Below are 15726 nucleotides of genomic sequence, written 5' to 3'. Positions count from 1 at the left end.
ATGTAGGGAATAATCAGGTAGATAATCATGTAGAGGAAATAACAATCCTCCATATGCCCCATCACACGGATAATCGTGTCAGACGTTTTTGGATCAATAGCGGCATACTTATTGAATTAATCATGGCTTGCATGCTAATTATGGTTTATATTCTAATTTAATCATGGTTTACATATTGAATAAGTCATGGCTGACATGTTGAATTAATGGAGAATGCGATGCGGTGCGTTCGTGTTTGCACTGAGGGCGGTGGACGTAGGGATTACAGTAACTGGTCGGTGTATAGACATGTCTCTGGCCTTGTAGACATGAAGTGTACACGACCCACTGCCATGACAGCGACACCAGGCGGGTGTTCACTGTTACTGCACGACCAGGCGGGTGTTTACTGCCACGGTCGTGACAAGTGACTGCATGACAACGACACTAGGCAGATGCTCACTGTTACTGCCATGACAACAACACCAGGCAGGTGCTCAGCAACATGGCCGTTATTCGTGTAACTTCGACAGAAATAATAATCTCAGCGCTGGTGTCATCACAGCCACATAGTGCCTTGATTTCTCATCACTACAAGACCTCCCTCACCTCCTCTCTCCTCCTCCAACCCCTGACGACGGCGCACGCGCAGCTCACCAACTCAACTCACTGTGACTGTGCATCACCATCCTCATCATCTGTGGCTTGGGCGGCGGTGTGGGAATAAGCTCATGTGACTTTATAAGCTGAACTTTTATCAAATCTGAGTTCTTTCAAAAAGTAAAACTGCTTATACACTACTCTACACTACTGAAACAAATCAGTTTTGTACTACACTTCCTTCACTCTACTGGTCTGAGAAGCTGAGACGGCTTCACCTGATGAGACAGAGGCGTTGCCACGACGAACAGACTTGGGGCTGGAAGGGAAACAAGTCGTTTTGTGTGTTTTCTGACTGCATCCAGCAAGTCACTTGTTTGTGAATGCATTCTAAATTCGATTGGAGAAGTTCATTTTCCTTGTTTTATCATGTTTAACCAGCTGTGCATCCCCAGATAAGTCGATAAACGGGTATCCTGCTCCTGACTGCTGAGGTGCATTTCCAAGGAAACCGATCCTGCTGGTGCCTGCAGACATGAAATATAAATAGAAACAGCCGGCCGGCCAGTTGACGGACCAATCACAGTGAGGGATCTTAACGACAGTTCGACTTGAACACATAACAAATTAATATGGTCCTTGAGTGTGGCAAGCGACGGCCTGTTCGCCCACAAGAAATGGTCCTCCCTGTCGGTGCTGCTGCTTGTCGCTGCTGGCCACGAGGGTGTGTTTGCCTGTCATACGCTCCCTCCTCCAAGCAGCACTTGATCGATCTGTGTGGAGGCTCCTGAGACCATTAGCGTGCATCAAGGGCCCAATCAACAGTCTCAGATCATTAATGCGGAGACCAATCAAGCGACTCCGATCAGTAGTGTAGGGGACCAATCAAAAACCTCCGTTCATTAGTGTGGGGACCGATCAAGAGCATCAAATGAGTAGAGTAGGGGCCAGGACCTGATTACATGCCTGGGGTCAGTAGTGCAGGGGCTAGGGCCTGGGTGTGTAGTGGTCAAAACACTCGCTGGTCACTACTGCAATGAGAACCGAAATGTCCCAGGTTCAGATTCCGAATGGAGATGCTTGTCTGTATCTGTGTGTGGTCGTGCTCTATGATAGTAACAGATACAAGTACTGCTAGTGCTCTATAATAATAACAGATAACAGGACTGTAGTGGTAGTGCTCTATAATAATAACAGATAAAAGGACTGTAGTGATAGTGCTCTATAATAATAACATACGTGGACACTATTGAGACGCGTACTGTCAGCAGTTCTGAGGAAAGATTTCAGCAAGGTCTCAAAATTCTTCCTCTTTCTCCTCCTCCTTCTCATTCCTCTTTTTGTTTTCAAGCTCATAGGTTGTTATTTAATAATTACGATATATATTTTTTTCATTACTATAAAAATCACTTCAACTTTGCCGCATGGAGTTCGCCATAGATAATACTATATTCACTCCAGCAGACGCTGTAGTAGACTTTGATCATGCTGTATTTATATTCACTCCAGCAGACGCTGTAGTAACAGCCACCCACCGAGTTTCTTCATTACACTCAATAGCCCCGTGTTTATAGCCCACACTCAGTTTTTCTGTCAGACTACAATAGGCGCCATGAATTTTCTTACTCGCACTATTCACGCTAATCACGTGTCCCTCTTACTGCCTTACCTGTTTGCTTTGTTGGCATGACACTAGTTTATGTAGCAAAACTCTAGTAAGACTCCATGACACTAGTGTATGTAGCATGACACTCATAGCCCTGTATGACACTAGAGATGTAGCATGACACTAGTAACCCTTTTGACACTAGAGATGTAGCATGTATGACACTAGAGATGTAGCATGCCACTTGTAACCCTGTATGACACTAGAGATGTAGCAGGACTAGTAACCCTTATGACACTGGAGATGTAGCATGACACTAATGACCCTGTATGGCACTAGAGATGTAGCAGGACTCTCACAAGACCACCAGAAGCAGGCCGCGCTATAAATAGCAGCAGGATAGCATGGCGACATGACTAAGAGTTGGGGTATGAGTCAGCCATGCGGCTCTTGGCTCTGTTGTTGCAACCGTAGTTTTTACAATAATCACAAGCATTGACAGATTCATACTTAAAGCGCCCTAAACTACCGAAATGAGATCATCACATGACACCAAAACGCACCAATCGCCACCAAGAGCCAATGGTCAAGACCCGCCACCGGAAATGCCGACTTTTGATCAGTAAATCTTGCGTTCAGACTGTCTATCGTCTATCGTGTTCACTTTTACTTCTTCCTCATCTCCGGGGGAATGTCAGCGAAATCCCATAAGCTCCGCTACGGTGGCAGTTAGCGTGAAGTTGCCAATCACCCCGGCATCGTCCACACAGCCAATATCTCATTTATACGGCGACTGGCTGCTGCTTGCAGGCAGTTTTCCACTTCCGGAGAGGACGGTGAAGACATTAGACTATTGCACAAATCTCTTTCCTAGGGAGTCGGCTTATTGTAGGAATTCCACGGTGTAACGGAATTCGTCTTGAAAACACTTCTCCTCTTGGACAGCTCTCCACTAACCACGCATGACTAGGAACGTTGGCTGCGACCATAGTGAGTCTTTGAGCATATGAGTATGTGAGTTGGAGTATGTGATCATACTCTGGGAGGATACGAGTATACCGAAGCCATGCAGGTGTCGTTGTGACATCAGGGGTGTGACTGGGCTGCCACAAAGCTAAGACCACAAAGCAGCAAAAAGTAATCACACCGTCAGCAGGTAAGTTCTTGCACATTAGAAAGGACCCCTGATCTATTGATTGGCAGCTGGGAGTAATTAGCTGTGGATGGGGGCAGGTATTGATGTAGAGACCAGGACCTGGGAGTTACCTGTACAGAGTGACAGGTGTCGTGATTTAGCAAACACAGGCTGACGCTCATGACAGGGACAGTTACAGGTGTAAGCACATTACATATAAACAAGCCATGTCATGTGACATATTGATACGCACGTCATAAAGCTGTATATACATCTCGTTAATCGCTGTCCAAACCACTTATACAGTCGCTTGTTATCACTGTCTAAAATGTAGGGGATAAATACACAGTTTGAATAATTTTAAATTTGAAATTTTAGCATGGTGCTGTGATACTGAAGTTGAATATGTAACAATGAAATGTATCATTCATAACCTAGTCATTAACTTGATTGCTCTTTTCGGAAAGTGTTTGTTAAAGGATCGTTCAGGTTCAGAAGAGAAAAATACCGCTGCACTTTTTCTTCTTCTGTCTTTCTCTCGTAATCACTGGTATTCAACGTGTGGCGTAGTCACGTGGCGTGAGGTCGAGCAGCACGTGATACATAACAACATTATGTCTACAATGTACGCTATAGACAGTATATACAGTATATCACATGGAGTGATAGTGACAGACGAGATGAAAGTTGGATTCAGAGGTGATCGACAGACATTTTTTTTTTTCATTAAAAGGCATAAAGCTCAGGTGGTATGGGTAGGTGGTGAAGAGGAAGGCTGAGGCTGTGTGGACTGTCAACTACTCACCTGTCAAGCAGCTGGTTCATGCCAGAAGGTCCTGTGGCAGCATGCTGCGGGGTCCAGGAAATGACGCGATGTCTTAACGTCCCATGCCAGGGTGGATGCACGTGCTGATCGTAGTAGACAGGCAGGATACACAGCAAAACGTGGTATTGTGTTGTACCAGCTGATGTATTAAACTACATATCTACTACGTAGCAGATGATGGGTTAAACTTCGCACATGTCCGCTGCTGCAGATAATGGGTTAAGCGAAGAAGCCCATCCCACTCCTGCCGATCCCCTTGTCACGTGGTCTAACACAGTTCTGCCGGACAGAGCCTGCGGGTGTAGGAGTCAAGAGAGAAAGAAAGAAGAACACAGAAAAAGACTTGACAAACTGTAAGACTGTAGACAGGCCAGGACCTGCAGGTCAGCATGACAACTTCCGCTATGGCCGCGTGCGTCAGCCGAGAGGTCGGAGGATGGAGCACAGCGCTGTAGCCAGCGGCACGGACGAGAGCTGCATCAAGTGGCTCACCGGGTACCGACGAGAGCTGGCTCGAGATCCACGTCACGGGATCCTGTCCCCGGCGACCGTCGTCTTTACTCTTGCAGACAGCCACAGACAATCTCCCCGACAACTGGTCAGCGTCTCTTGTGTCGTTAGAAACACGCGCCGTGTGGTAAGCGACCCGCTGTGCCTGGTGCCAGAGACTGGCGAGACTCACACACACACCGCCGTCTCCCTCCGTCTCCTCCCGCGGCTCTCGGTGCGCACAGATCGAAGCCAGCCGCTGGCAGCCTCCATGTACAACCTCTCCCAGCCTCGTGCTGCAACTTTACAAACACGCGCTCTCTCCTCTGTGTAATTATGATTCTCTTTTCTCCACAACAATCAGCTTCTACGTCTGACTGTAAAGGTTGATACTACATCAGTCTCGGCTCAACATCCGTCTGTCTTCACTCCTAAATTAAGTGTACAATTCTTTTATTTATTTATTTATTTTTTTTTTTGCGCTTTAGTATGAAAAATGTCTAACGGCGCAATTTATTCAAAACCGTAGTCTGACTTAAAGGTCTTCTTATATTCATAAAGGGCAAGTAAAGGTGATTACCTGATGTATTCTAGTGTCTTGTCTTCTTGGTGTCACCAGAACGATTAGTAAGCGACTTCTGGTAGCGTTCGACATTTTTGTATTTTTATGACAAGATAAAGTTTTCAGTGACTTTTTCCTGTCTAACCCCCACGTTAATAATAGAACCCACAAAACCCATCTTCCTCTTTATATGCCTTTTTTTACATCAATTCACTACCTCAAAAGCTCTATTGCATAGTTAGTGTGTGTGTGTGTGTCTCATGCGAAAGTTATCGTGTTTTTGCTGGTATGTGATTTGACGATCGTTGTGAAGACAGTAAGGACCGTTATACGTCTTGGCTTCCCCTATCTTTTTATTGTGGTTGCTGAAGTACTGCTTATCGGACATCACCGCATATTTTTAGACAACGTAAGAAAAAATTAATGTCTTTTTGGATTTATGGTTTTCTATGAGTCCAGACTGCGACACAAAACGACTTTGGCAGTCATCAATACACCCAACTTTGGGGAAATGTACAGAAATAAGAGGTTGCTAAGTTTAGATCGAGAGACCTGGAGGTGTGGATCCCGGCGACGACACGCCATCTGGACAGTTCCATGGACACTATACCGTGGACTAAGTCGGGGGTAAGGCCCAACACCTAGACAGACCCATGGTATAAAGTGGACTGACATGAGGGGTCCAGGTCTCTTGCTGTGCTACAAACATCCACAGTCAGGGAGGTTCTCAATGATGTTCATGTATTAGCGCAATTTTATTTTTCTACTCCAGCTGTTGGAAACTGTGAACTAAGAATAAGATTCACTGGAGCATGTGAAAGAAGCTCATGCATTGTATTTATCTAGCGGCATGTTCAGTTTTACTACCTGTTTATGAACTTTGTTCTTTAACCTGTTCAACGGCATGATCAGGACCTGTTATTACATAGATTATTAAGCTTTACACGTGTGCCTTTCTCCTTCAGTTTTATAGCAGCTAGAAAAGATTGATAAAGTGAGTAAGATAATTAAATGATCTTGACTAAGTCAACAGCTGAGGGGTGAAACAGTACATAAAAATTTTAGCTTAAAGACTTTATTTCAAGCTTAATATAATTATTACGTGTGTGCATTAAGCACGAAATTCCACTGTATTCGACTATAAACAGTAATCTTATTGTCTTAAGTGGTTTCATCAACATTTAGCCATTAAACAATCAAATTTGTAACACTTTGTTTCAGCTTCATTGACAAATAAAAATGGCCAAGATTTATTTCTCGTCTGTGAAGTTATTGCTGCACCGTATGCACTCCATGTTTACGATTCTGCTTGAAACATTTTACATAACGCAGTCATTAAATCGTGAGTAAACTACGAGAACTGATATTTGAGCAGAACTCTACTTATATGTTTTCCTGTTATTTGAGCACCTCGTCAAGTATCAATAAACAGAGGAAATACGATGAAGACACGTTAGCTGCTGTGTTTATCCAAACTTTTTTTTCCAATTTTATCCAATAAAACCAATATTTTTCGGAAAAACTGGAGTTTGTACAGTAATAGGAAAAGATCGGTGCAGTGGCTGGATGGGGATGAACCACCTCGAAGAAATAAAAAAACAACAGAAAAGGATTAAGGTTACTGTGGAATGGTTTGAATTTTGTTGGTGATGGTGTATGTGACACGCCATGTCTCAGATCCATACAGGACTGACTTTACGTTGATGTCGAAGACGCGAATCATATTGTAAAAAGATAATGCCTTGGAGTTCCCGGTAGAAGGGTGTGAAATACAAAACTGACTTTATTGATTCAGCTTCTTAGTTCTTCATCTGTACCTCCTTTGCTGAATATGCTGCCAAGGTAAGTAAAGCAGTCAGTCTCTGTAATACATTCCCCGTGTAGTTGAAGTGAGGCTCTTCCTTGTTGATCCACATTACCTCCATCTTCTTGATGCTGATTGTCATCGCTACTTCTTGTGAGAGTCGAGTGTACATGTTTTTGGGACAACAGGCTGATGTCATCTGCAAAGTCAAGATCATCGAGTTGCATGGCGAAAGTTCCCTGAATGCCCGTTTTGTAGTCAGATCTTATTTTTTTCATGATCCAGTCTATAACGACCAGAAAGATTATTGGCAAGAGCATGCAACCTTGCCTCACTCCAGTCCTCATTGCAGTCAGCTTCCCGTTGTGGATCACCTGGCATCTCGGGTCCTCATACAGCTGCCGGATCATGGTAATCTGTAGTGCTGCATCAACCTCCAGATGGTCTCTTTGTCTACAGAGTCAAATGCCTTCTCAAAATCAAGAAGTGTCACATAGAGGGCGGCTTCCATTCGATGGACTGTTAAATCATGAATCGTAGGTAGAGATATAGTCTGTGCATGATCTACCCTACCGAAAGCCTGCCTGCTCTTGCCTCAGTCTCACTTCTAGGGCATTCTTCATTCTCTCCGAGATTACTCTGGTCAGCTGGGAAGGGACATTTGATGCACTGGGTTTGGTCACCTTTCTTGGGTAGCTTTACTAGTTAGCCAATTTTCCAATCTGCTGAAACTTGCTCCTGATCCCACATTTTCTGCAGCAGGGAGTATAGAATTTTCACTCCGGCTGTTGGGTCTGACTTGAGTGCCTCTGCAGGAATGCCATTTGGGCCTACCGCTTTGCCTGTTTTCAGAGACATGATGGCTTTAATGATTTCTGCCTTGGGTTGTAGATTGGTGTTCTAATGAAGCTGCTTTGAGTCTGGGGGAATGTCCAGTATGATTGGTGGTGGTGGCCTGTTCCGTATTTTTTTCAAAATGTTCTGCCTACGAAGGTCTTTGTTCAGCATCATCAGAGATGACGTGGCCGTTTTTATTCTTAACTGGCCTAAATGCATTGGTGTTCTTCCTTCCTGCGTTCTTGTAATTTCATATAGTTCACGTGTTCTTTGTTTGTGTTGTCATCTTCAGCTTTTGCATTCATGTTACCTATGATGATCTTCAGGTCTTGTCTTATAGTACGATCAACCAGCGCTTGTTCTCCTCCTTTAGCTGCGTTGGTGGTGTTTAGCATTGGATGATGTTGATGTTTCTTCCTTTGGAGTTGAACCGAGCTGACATGAGTCGTGTGAAAACTGTGTACTAGCAGTCTCCGGCATCATCAGTACTGCTACTCGTTGGGTGTGGTCAGGGTCTTCATGTCTATGGTAGGTGATAGTCTCCCCTGATGCGTCTGGTCTCACGGCTGCCATTCCACCTGGTCTCGCACAGGCCACAGCTCTTCATCTCATGGGCTATCTGAGTTGATTTCCCTTTCTCGTGCAGTATTATGATGTTCCAGGTTCCCATCCTTATTTTTGCTTTGGCCGTGAGAAGATGGGTCGGCGAGCTGACTTCTGGAAGGCTTTCGGCAGCACGCGTTCTAGGCCCCTCCAAAGAAGAATCTTTCTGTCAATGGTCTCGTTGTGGTAGTGATGTTATTGCAGTTTCTGTAGTTGTTTTATGGAGGGAGGTCTCTAGCCCCACTCCAAATCCCCCTCCTCTATTGGGTCTTCAGACCGGCAGGCTCCCCGGGGAATGGGAAGTTTCCAGGCGGAGTTATCTGTGCCTAGACATTCAGATTACCTTCAAATGGAATACTTGCCATTACTCCTTGTTGGCAATACTTTGTTGAGTAGATTTTTACGTCTACGCTGTATTTCTTGTAACTGAATTAGTGTGCTGTATCGCGTTCATGAGTTTTATTTCTCCGTTATTCAGAGGAAGAGGATAGCACATGGACGTGATTTTTCGTCAGTATTACTGCGCCTGACTAGAAAAACGGAAGTTAGAGCTAAACGTCAGCAGCCAGTTAGCGTGGACAGGCGCACGATTGCGTTTGGATATCAGCGCCCGGTCACGCACCACCCGTCCAGCGGAATGCCATTTACAATTCAGTGTGAAAACATGGCAGCCAGTGTGTGCTGTCCCCTGCCAGAGTCGCCTAGGTGGCGTGACTGACCTCATTAAAGGCTGGTTGAGGGGGTTGTAGGATTTGTTTTTTTCGTTTCAGTTGCTGCTGTTATCTTTGGTATTTGATTTATTTTTATTTTTAAAAAATGATTTTTTTCTCTCTTGACAGAAAAGGCGAAATTTTTGGTGTCCAGATTTTGTGAATCATGCAGTCTGTCGATATTCACGTGACTTCTTTGACGAAAGACGTAATGACGTAGTCTGCTGCTGACGTCAAACTTGCTGCACTTGATGACATCAGGAAAAGAAACGCGTCAAGATGTAGACACAAAGCTTAGACATCAGAGACGACAGGAGAACGTTCACATCGTGTTGTCATGGCGACAGGAGAACGTTCACATCGTGTTTCAGCTGTCATGGCAACAGGAGAACGTTCACATCGTGTTTCAGCTGTCATGGCAACAGGAGAACGTTCACATCGTGTTTCAGCTGTCATGGCCTCTGCTAGTGTCACTGTAGTGAGACAAGACAACGTTGTTTTAGGTGAACTTTGACATGGACACCTGTGTGTGTGCGCGTGCGCGTTTGTGTTTTGTCATTTGCATAGTGCAACGAAGAAAGCGCGCGCTCTCTCTCTCTACTTGTAGCTGTAGTGGGATACGATCTCTGTGCTCTCACAACTGTCGTGGGGATAACGGCAGGTTTGATGCTATAGACGTCGTGAGACAGGACAGCTCTTTAGTAAACAGTGGCCGTAGTTGGCTGCAGATCAATGACCGCTCTTCCCTAGCAACACGTCCTGTCTGTGTAGTGTTGTCTAGGCGCCATGCTGTGTGTTTTATTGTAAAGTGTATTTATTTTGCCTTCCTACCTCCTCGCTACATGATAAATCGCTTTTATGTCTCAAACGTATTGTGTTACACAAAACTCTTCCACACAACTGCTATTTTTCGAATTTTTTTGGAATGGGCAATAGCCATCAGGTGCAATCAAAATATCTATTTCATTGAGTTTTGTTTTCTGCATTTCTCTTACACTTCTCTCAGCAACTTAACGTTTCGCAGGTCTTATGATGAGATTTATTATCTCAATCAGGCAAGAAAATTTTCCATTCTATTTTTAACTTACAAAGCTAGCTACTACGAATTACCTCCACTTGTGTGGGCATCACTGAACACACTATACGGCATGTCCAGACGCCATAGCTCAGCCCCACGTAGCTCACCTGAACACCGTGACGTCACAGAAGTCTCTAGACGTAACCACTTCCTGCAGGTCGATATTCACCACGTTTCTCCTCACATTACCAGTTCGTTGCTTCATGGACCATTAGAGGCGAAAAGTCAGCTTGACACGGTTCACCCTCGTTACAAAGTTTCGAGCAAATTGTTTAGAAAAATTGTAAAATAAAAAAGTGCAGGACATCAATTTGGCGCCTGTCTCCCGCCAGCAGACGAGATTATGTTGGTTTATCCAAGTCTTTTACTGAAAAATGTGTTGATTTACTTTCACAGCCATGCAGAGCACTCAGCGGAGTTAATCAAGTGAGTAAATATCAAGTATTTCAGGGTGGATTTATTTTGAAGTTTCTGTTGAATGTCATTTTCGAATTCTTTTCTCTACGTTAGCATAGTTTGAAAGACACTTCGTGTAATTTATTTCTTTCCATTTTTTTTTCTCTCTCCAAGCGCTGTTCATCATCTTGTTTGAGCATCACCGTGCAAGCGTGCTGATGATACCAATTTATATTTATGAACTTTATGGTGTCCTACACCAGTCACAACACGAGGTCTGTCTCGAGATACGTTAGTACCTGCAGTACCCTGCGGTGTCAGTCTGTTAGCATCAGGGTGTTAGAAACAGCTGTACTAGTGTAAAGGTTTGAAGATTTGTATATCTCAACTGCCATGGTCAGATTATTACAAAATTAAACAAACATAAAGGGAATCAAGCAAAACGAGATCTGAGCGACCTTTGACCCCAAGATGCGATGTAAGATGAGGCTACAACTCACGGAAACAGTGAGATGTATTAGTCTCATCAGCCACTAAATCCTAGATATACATGCAGGGGCTTAACAATTTTCCACCCAAAGTTTCCAAATTTCTTGTATGAAATATGAGATACTTCCTTCTGCTGCCGAGGCTTATGATGCAGACGAACAAATTATTTCCTCAATGAAGGCAATAAAAACGCGAAACGTCTACAACTGAATGATTTATGAGCTGGTCGTGAGGTGTTCCCTAAGATGATCATTCTTCCAGGTGGGCAGACACAGGTGGTAGACACAAAAGATCAGGGTGTATGGACGGTACCACGCTGCAATGCACGACTGGGTGGACGTGACTGTCAGACGGCAGAAGACCGGTAAACGACTGAATAAAAGATCGTGTGATGTCAGACGGCGCAAGATCAGAAAATGAATAAAACATCTTGTAATGTCCATGTGGTATGTGTATGCAGAGTAGAGGTGTATGCAACACAATGACCGCAACACAAAATTAATCATTTACCGGTATAGAAACATCAGATTAAAAAAAACTATTATCATGCAAGAAAAACGTCTTGCGGCTGCAAGTTAATTAATCTAAAAAAACTAGTTTTAGGGATATTACTTGATATATCTTTTTTAACTTCATTAAAACACGTCTTCAGTATAAGGTTGCCATCTATTTAACTGCTGATGAGCAAAGGTAATGAAGCCGTCTAGGCGTTGACTGCAATGAATCAATGGGTGTGTTCACACCTCGTTCAGCTGTGAGCCAAGTGTTTGTGGACGGATTCCCTCCTGGTGTCCCGACACGTCCACAGCTGGGCCAAGTCTGGAGTGTCTTGGGTGTGAGTCACCTGTCACAAGACATCCTGCACTCAACATGTTCCACGTGTTCATGTCTCATGCTGTTGTTAGCCCGTCACAATAAGCTTGGCCACACCATAAACTGAGTTTATAAGGCTATGAAATATTCAGACGCCCTCAAGAAAGGCTAAAGTTGTTAAATTTGTTAGCATTATCTCGAGGGAAACGATCCTGTATAACAAAAACTCTGTTTTTGTCTAACACTAAAACAATCTGTAGGAGTGGAGCAGCAAGCTAGAGTTAGCTGACAGTTACCGAGGGGGGGACACAAAGCTGTTCAGTCTCCAAGGCGACGTAAATATTGATCCTCCCACTGTAGTCAAGCAGTTTAATCATACTTTGCTGAGGCGTGGTTTTTTGTCAATAACGTTTACTTTCTCAACAAGGTCACCTTAGGTGACCTCAGCTTTTTCTGGGTCTCCTCCTGCCGGGACTGGAAACTCCGCTTGCTACTTGCCTCAACATCCGGGAACTCGCTGGTCCCCCCCCCCCGAACTGAGAGACTGAAAATAAAGGGGAGCGAGGAGAGGGTCCGAGAGTCATCAGAAGTTCTAAACAGGAGGGAACCTCTCTTCTAATTAGGAGGGAATCTCTTCTGTAAACAATAGGGAATCCCTCTTCTAAACAGGAAGGAAAACATTTTCCCGACAGGCGTGAATCTAAACACGCGTCTTTCTTTTTTACAGGAGTTAATCACTCATTTTCTGTATACAAAGGCAAACGGTTGTCAGAATTTCGGCAAAAACTTTTTTTCACATAGATAATAAAAGAGTAGAAAAAGAGAACGAAACACCCGAAAACCGAACCGAGACAAAGCCGAGGGCTATAAATAAATCTCAACACCTGCCAAACTGGACTCCATTAATGTCAACCTTTGTTGTTACTTTGCTTTGTTTGTCTCTTTTGAAAGGATTTGTAATGTAGCGCATGTTCCTTCTCCCAAAGTCCAAGGCTACTTTTACAGTCTTGGACTGTAGCTTGAAGGATTCAGGATCCAAATGAAGAAAAGGGTCAGTGTTAAATCAGTAATAACCAAGCTAATAAAACATACAATGCATTGGAAGGGATGTGAATGATAGAAGGTTCCCATGAACACATCAAGTATTTTTTACTCGTGAGCAAAATTCCAAGATAAAGTAACTTATTCCGCAATTTATGTTACGTCAGTTAAAGATATTTATTATGATATTTATTACTTGCACATTTTCTAGATGATTGCTATATCTAGCCTTGTCATTTCTACAACACCTTGTCTTGATCTTTTACAGTAGTGGACAATCCTTCACTAGAATAATCCCTTTATTGTACGAATCCCACATCATCAGATTAATCACTTCATTGGATGTTTTTATTGTGAAAATAATCAGAAAGGAGTTGAAAGGCTTGAAGTCTTCCAGGCCAGCGGTTCAGGGGTTTCATCCAGTGTATGCCGATAAAATAGGAGATAGAATAATACATAACGGTCTATTAGGCATAAGGATTTTTCTATAAAAAAAACCCCAAAAAACTGTACACAAATTGTAAATGACTTGTCTTTTCATAACCACAAAATTTGTTGGGATTTAAAAAAAAAAAAAAAAGAAATAGTCACATAACATAGTCTGCTGTGATTGTTCGTAAATGTACTCATCATTACTGACTTATTACAACAAAATGAACCAACTGAGCGAAACAAAGTATTTTATCTTTTAGAGCTGTGCGCGGTTTTGTCCTGTGATGTATCACTCCGTAACCAGTATGGAGATAGATACTCTGTCGGCGTCAGTGGCACTAACGTGACGTCACACAACCAAAGTGACTCATTGGTCAAGAGTGCCTCGCTCCAGGGGAGATTACTCTCTGCCTTTGACTGGCGTGATGGGTATAACGAGACACGAAGATGAAAAGCTGCGCCTGCCCATCGTGTGATGGATACCACCTCAAAGAGAATTCCAGTTTGAAAAACTGATTCCTGGCGCGTAATTGCCGACAGTTTGTGACGTATCGATATCTGGCAGCTCTCAAGTACACTCCAAGCCTTTGGTTTGCGTGAAATATGTTTATTGTTTATTGTTTACTGTTTCCTAATAGAGTGACTGCGTTTCATTCTAAGCTCTTAATTTGGCCTGTCGTTTGTGTGAACTTAAACGACTACAGTGATGATAGTAACATTCCAGGACAGTTCCACTCAGATCTTGTGATGATGGGGATGCTCAAGGATTAATCTGTAAGTAAAATAACCACGTACTTAGGACGGAGGCCTCGGGTACCAGATGTTGCATATTTCCATTAATTCTCATAGTTAACGGGGCAGCGCAATTTGTTAAATATTGATTCCTTGATATGTCCCTTCTTTTCCATTTTCTCTCATGTCTAATTACACAACGCAGTTTCTGAAATATCGATGACTTGATGTGTTATAATGATGTCATCAACAAAATGGTCAGTGGTCGGTCTCTCTCCCACTGTCTCTCTCTGTTCGTGAACATCTATCATCATGTAACCAGTCCAGAGGGAATAGGTATTAATGAGAGTTTGTGTGTTTTGGAGCTCTTTCTCTCTCTCCCTCTCCCAAGCTATAGTGCTTTCTGTTGTACTTCCTTCTTTGAATGTCTTTTGTAAAAGACAGTCCTGACACTGGCACTAGTAGATGTAGATAGCAAGGTCCTGACAGACTGACATGCCTTCCATGTGCACAGGTATCTCCTGTCCTGACGTAGGACAGCATTTTGACTCAACAAACACAGGGTCAACAAGAACTCAACAAGCACAGGGTCGCAGAAATCCAGGTATGTAGTGAGTGATAATAAATATATTTAACTATACACACATTCTACACCACATTCACATACACATTCGCTCGCTCTACACCTCGCACAATCACACACTACTAAGTTCGACCAATAATGTCTTTGCCGTGTGGGATGGAATGGTCCTTGATGGTGTGGCACACAATTGTTCTTGGTTACTTCTTCGCTACACGGAGGGCCCTCCCTCCCGAGGCGGAGCAGAAGAGATGGTGATCTGTTGACCGTTGATCTTCCTTGTCTTGGGCTCCTCTCCCTGGCACCACGACACAGAAAGAATGATGGTCGGTCTTGTCTGGACATCCCCTGAGGTGCGGCACGTGCTGTGCACAGAACTGTGACGAGCGCTCACACGTATCATCCCTGTCACCAGGCGGCCTGTCGTTACCACAGTTACCAGCGCCTGGCTCTGTGACCCGAGTCACATGTCCCACTGCGCTGCCAAGAGTCGATCGAGGTTTTGTATCCTGTATCCTGTATCCTGACAGCCCTCCACCAATGTACTCGTGTGCTCACACTGTGGAGGTCTGCGCGCGTGTTGTTTCTGTCGCATAGCCATCTGACCGTCGCTATTGCAAAGTCCCAAATGTTATGCAAAGATTCATCTGCAATGTGCAAAGTCTTTCTTGTGACGTGCAAACTCGCTGGGTCACACGCAAAACACTTACTGACCCTTAGAGGGAGAGCTAGGGCCTGGTTACATGCTGGACCTCGGGGTGTCGGCCACCTAAAGTTTCCGCTGGACATAACGGCTGTTAGCGGCGCACACACCCCCCGTCACATGAAATGTCTGACCGAGAGATCCTTGCAAACAAAGTGGAGAAAATGTGTACGAAGAGTGAAGTGATTAAACAAACTCTTGAAGTCTAAACACAAGAAGTGCTTAATCACTACCCTCGAGACATTACATATTTCTTCAACATTTTACAGTGATGGCCGGGTCTCTTCTCGACAAAAGCCATGTCAGGGAAG

The 15726-nt window shown here is 43.9% G+C and overlaps 1 protein-coding gene across 1 annotated transcript in view; it reads right to left on the bottom strand.

The window, feature by feature from the left end:
* Positions 1-5320, bottom strand: part of LOC112553217 (protein unc-93 homolog A-like) — a 29374-nt gene extending 24054 nt beyond the window's left edge. Inside the window, exon 1 of the mRNA XM_025220298.1 lies at positions 4126-5320. The gene's annotated coding sequence lies outside the window, so the exon portion shown is untranslated. The remainder of the gene's footprint in view (positions 1-4125) is intronic.
* Between the last annotated feature and the right edge of the window lie 10406 nt (positions 5321-15726).

The sequence above is a fragment of the Pomacea canaliculata genome, linkage group LG12, assembly GCF_003073045.1.
Source record: "Pomacea canaliculata isolate SZHN2017 linkage group LG12, ASM307304v1, whole genome shotgun sequence".
NCBI classification, from domain to species: Eukaryota; Metazoa; Mollusca; class Gastropoda; order Architaenioglossa; family Ampullariidae; genus Pomacea; species Pomacea canaliculata.
Note: the sequence above shows the minus strand (reverse complement) of the source record. Positions and strands in the feature narration are given on the sequence as shown.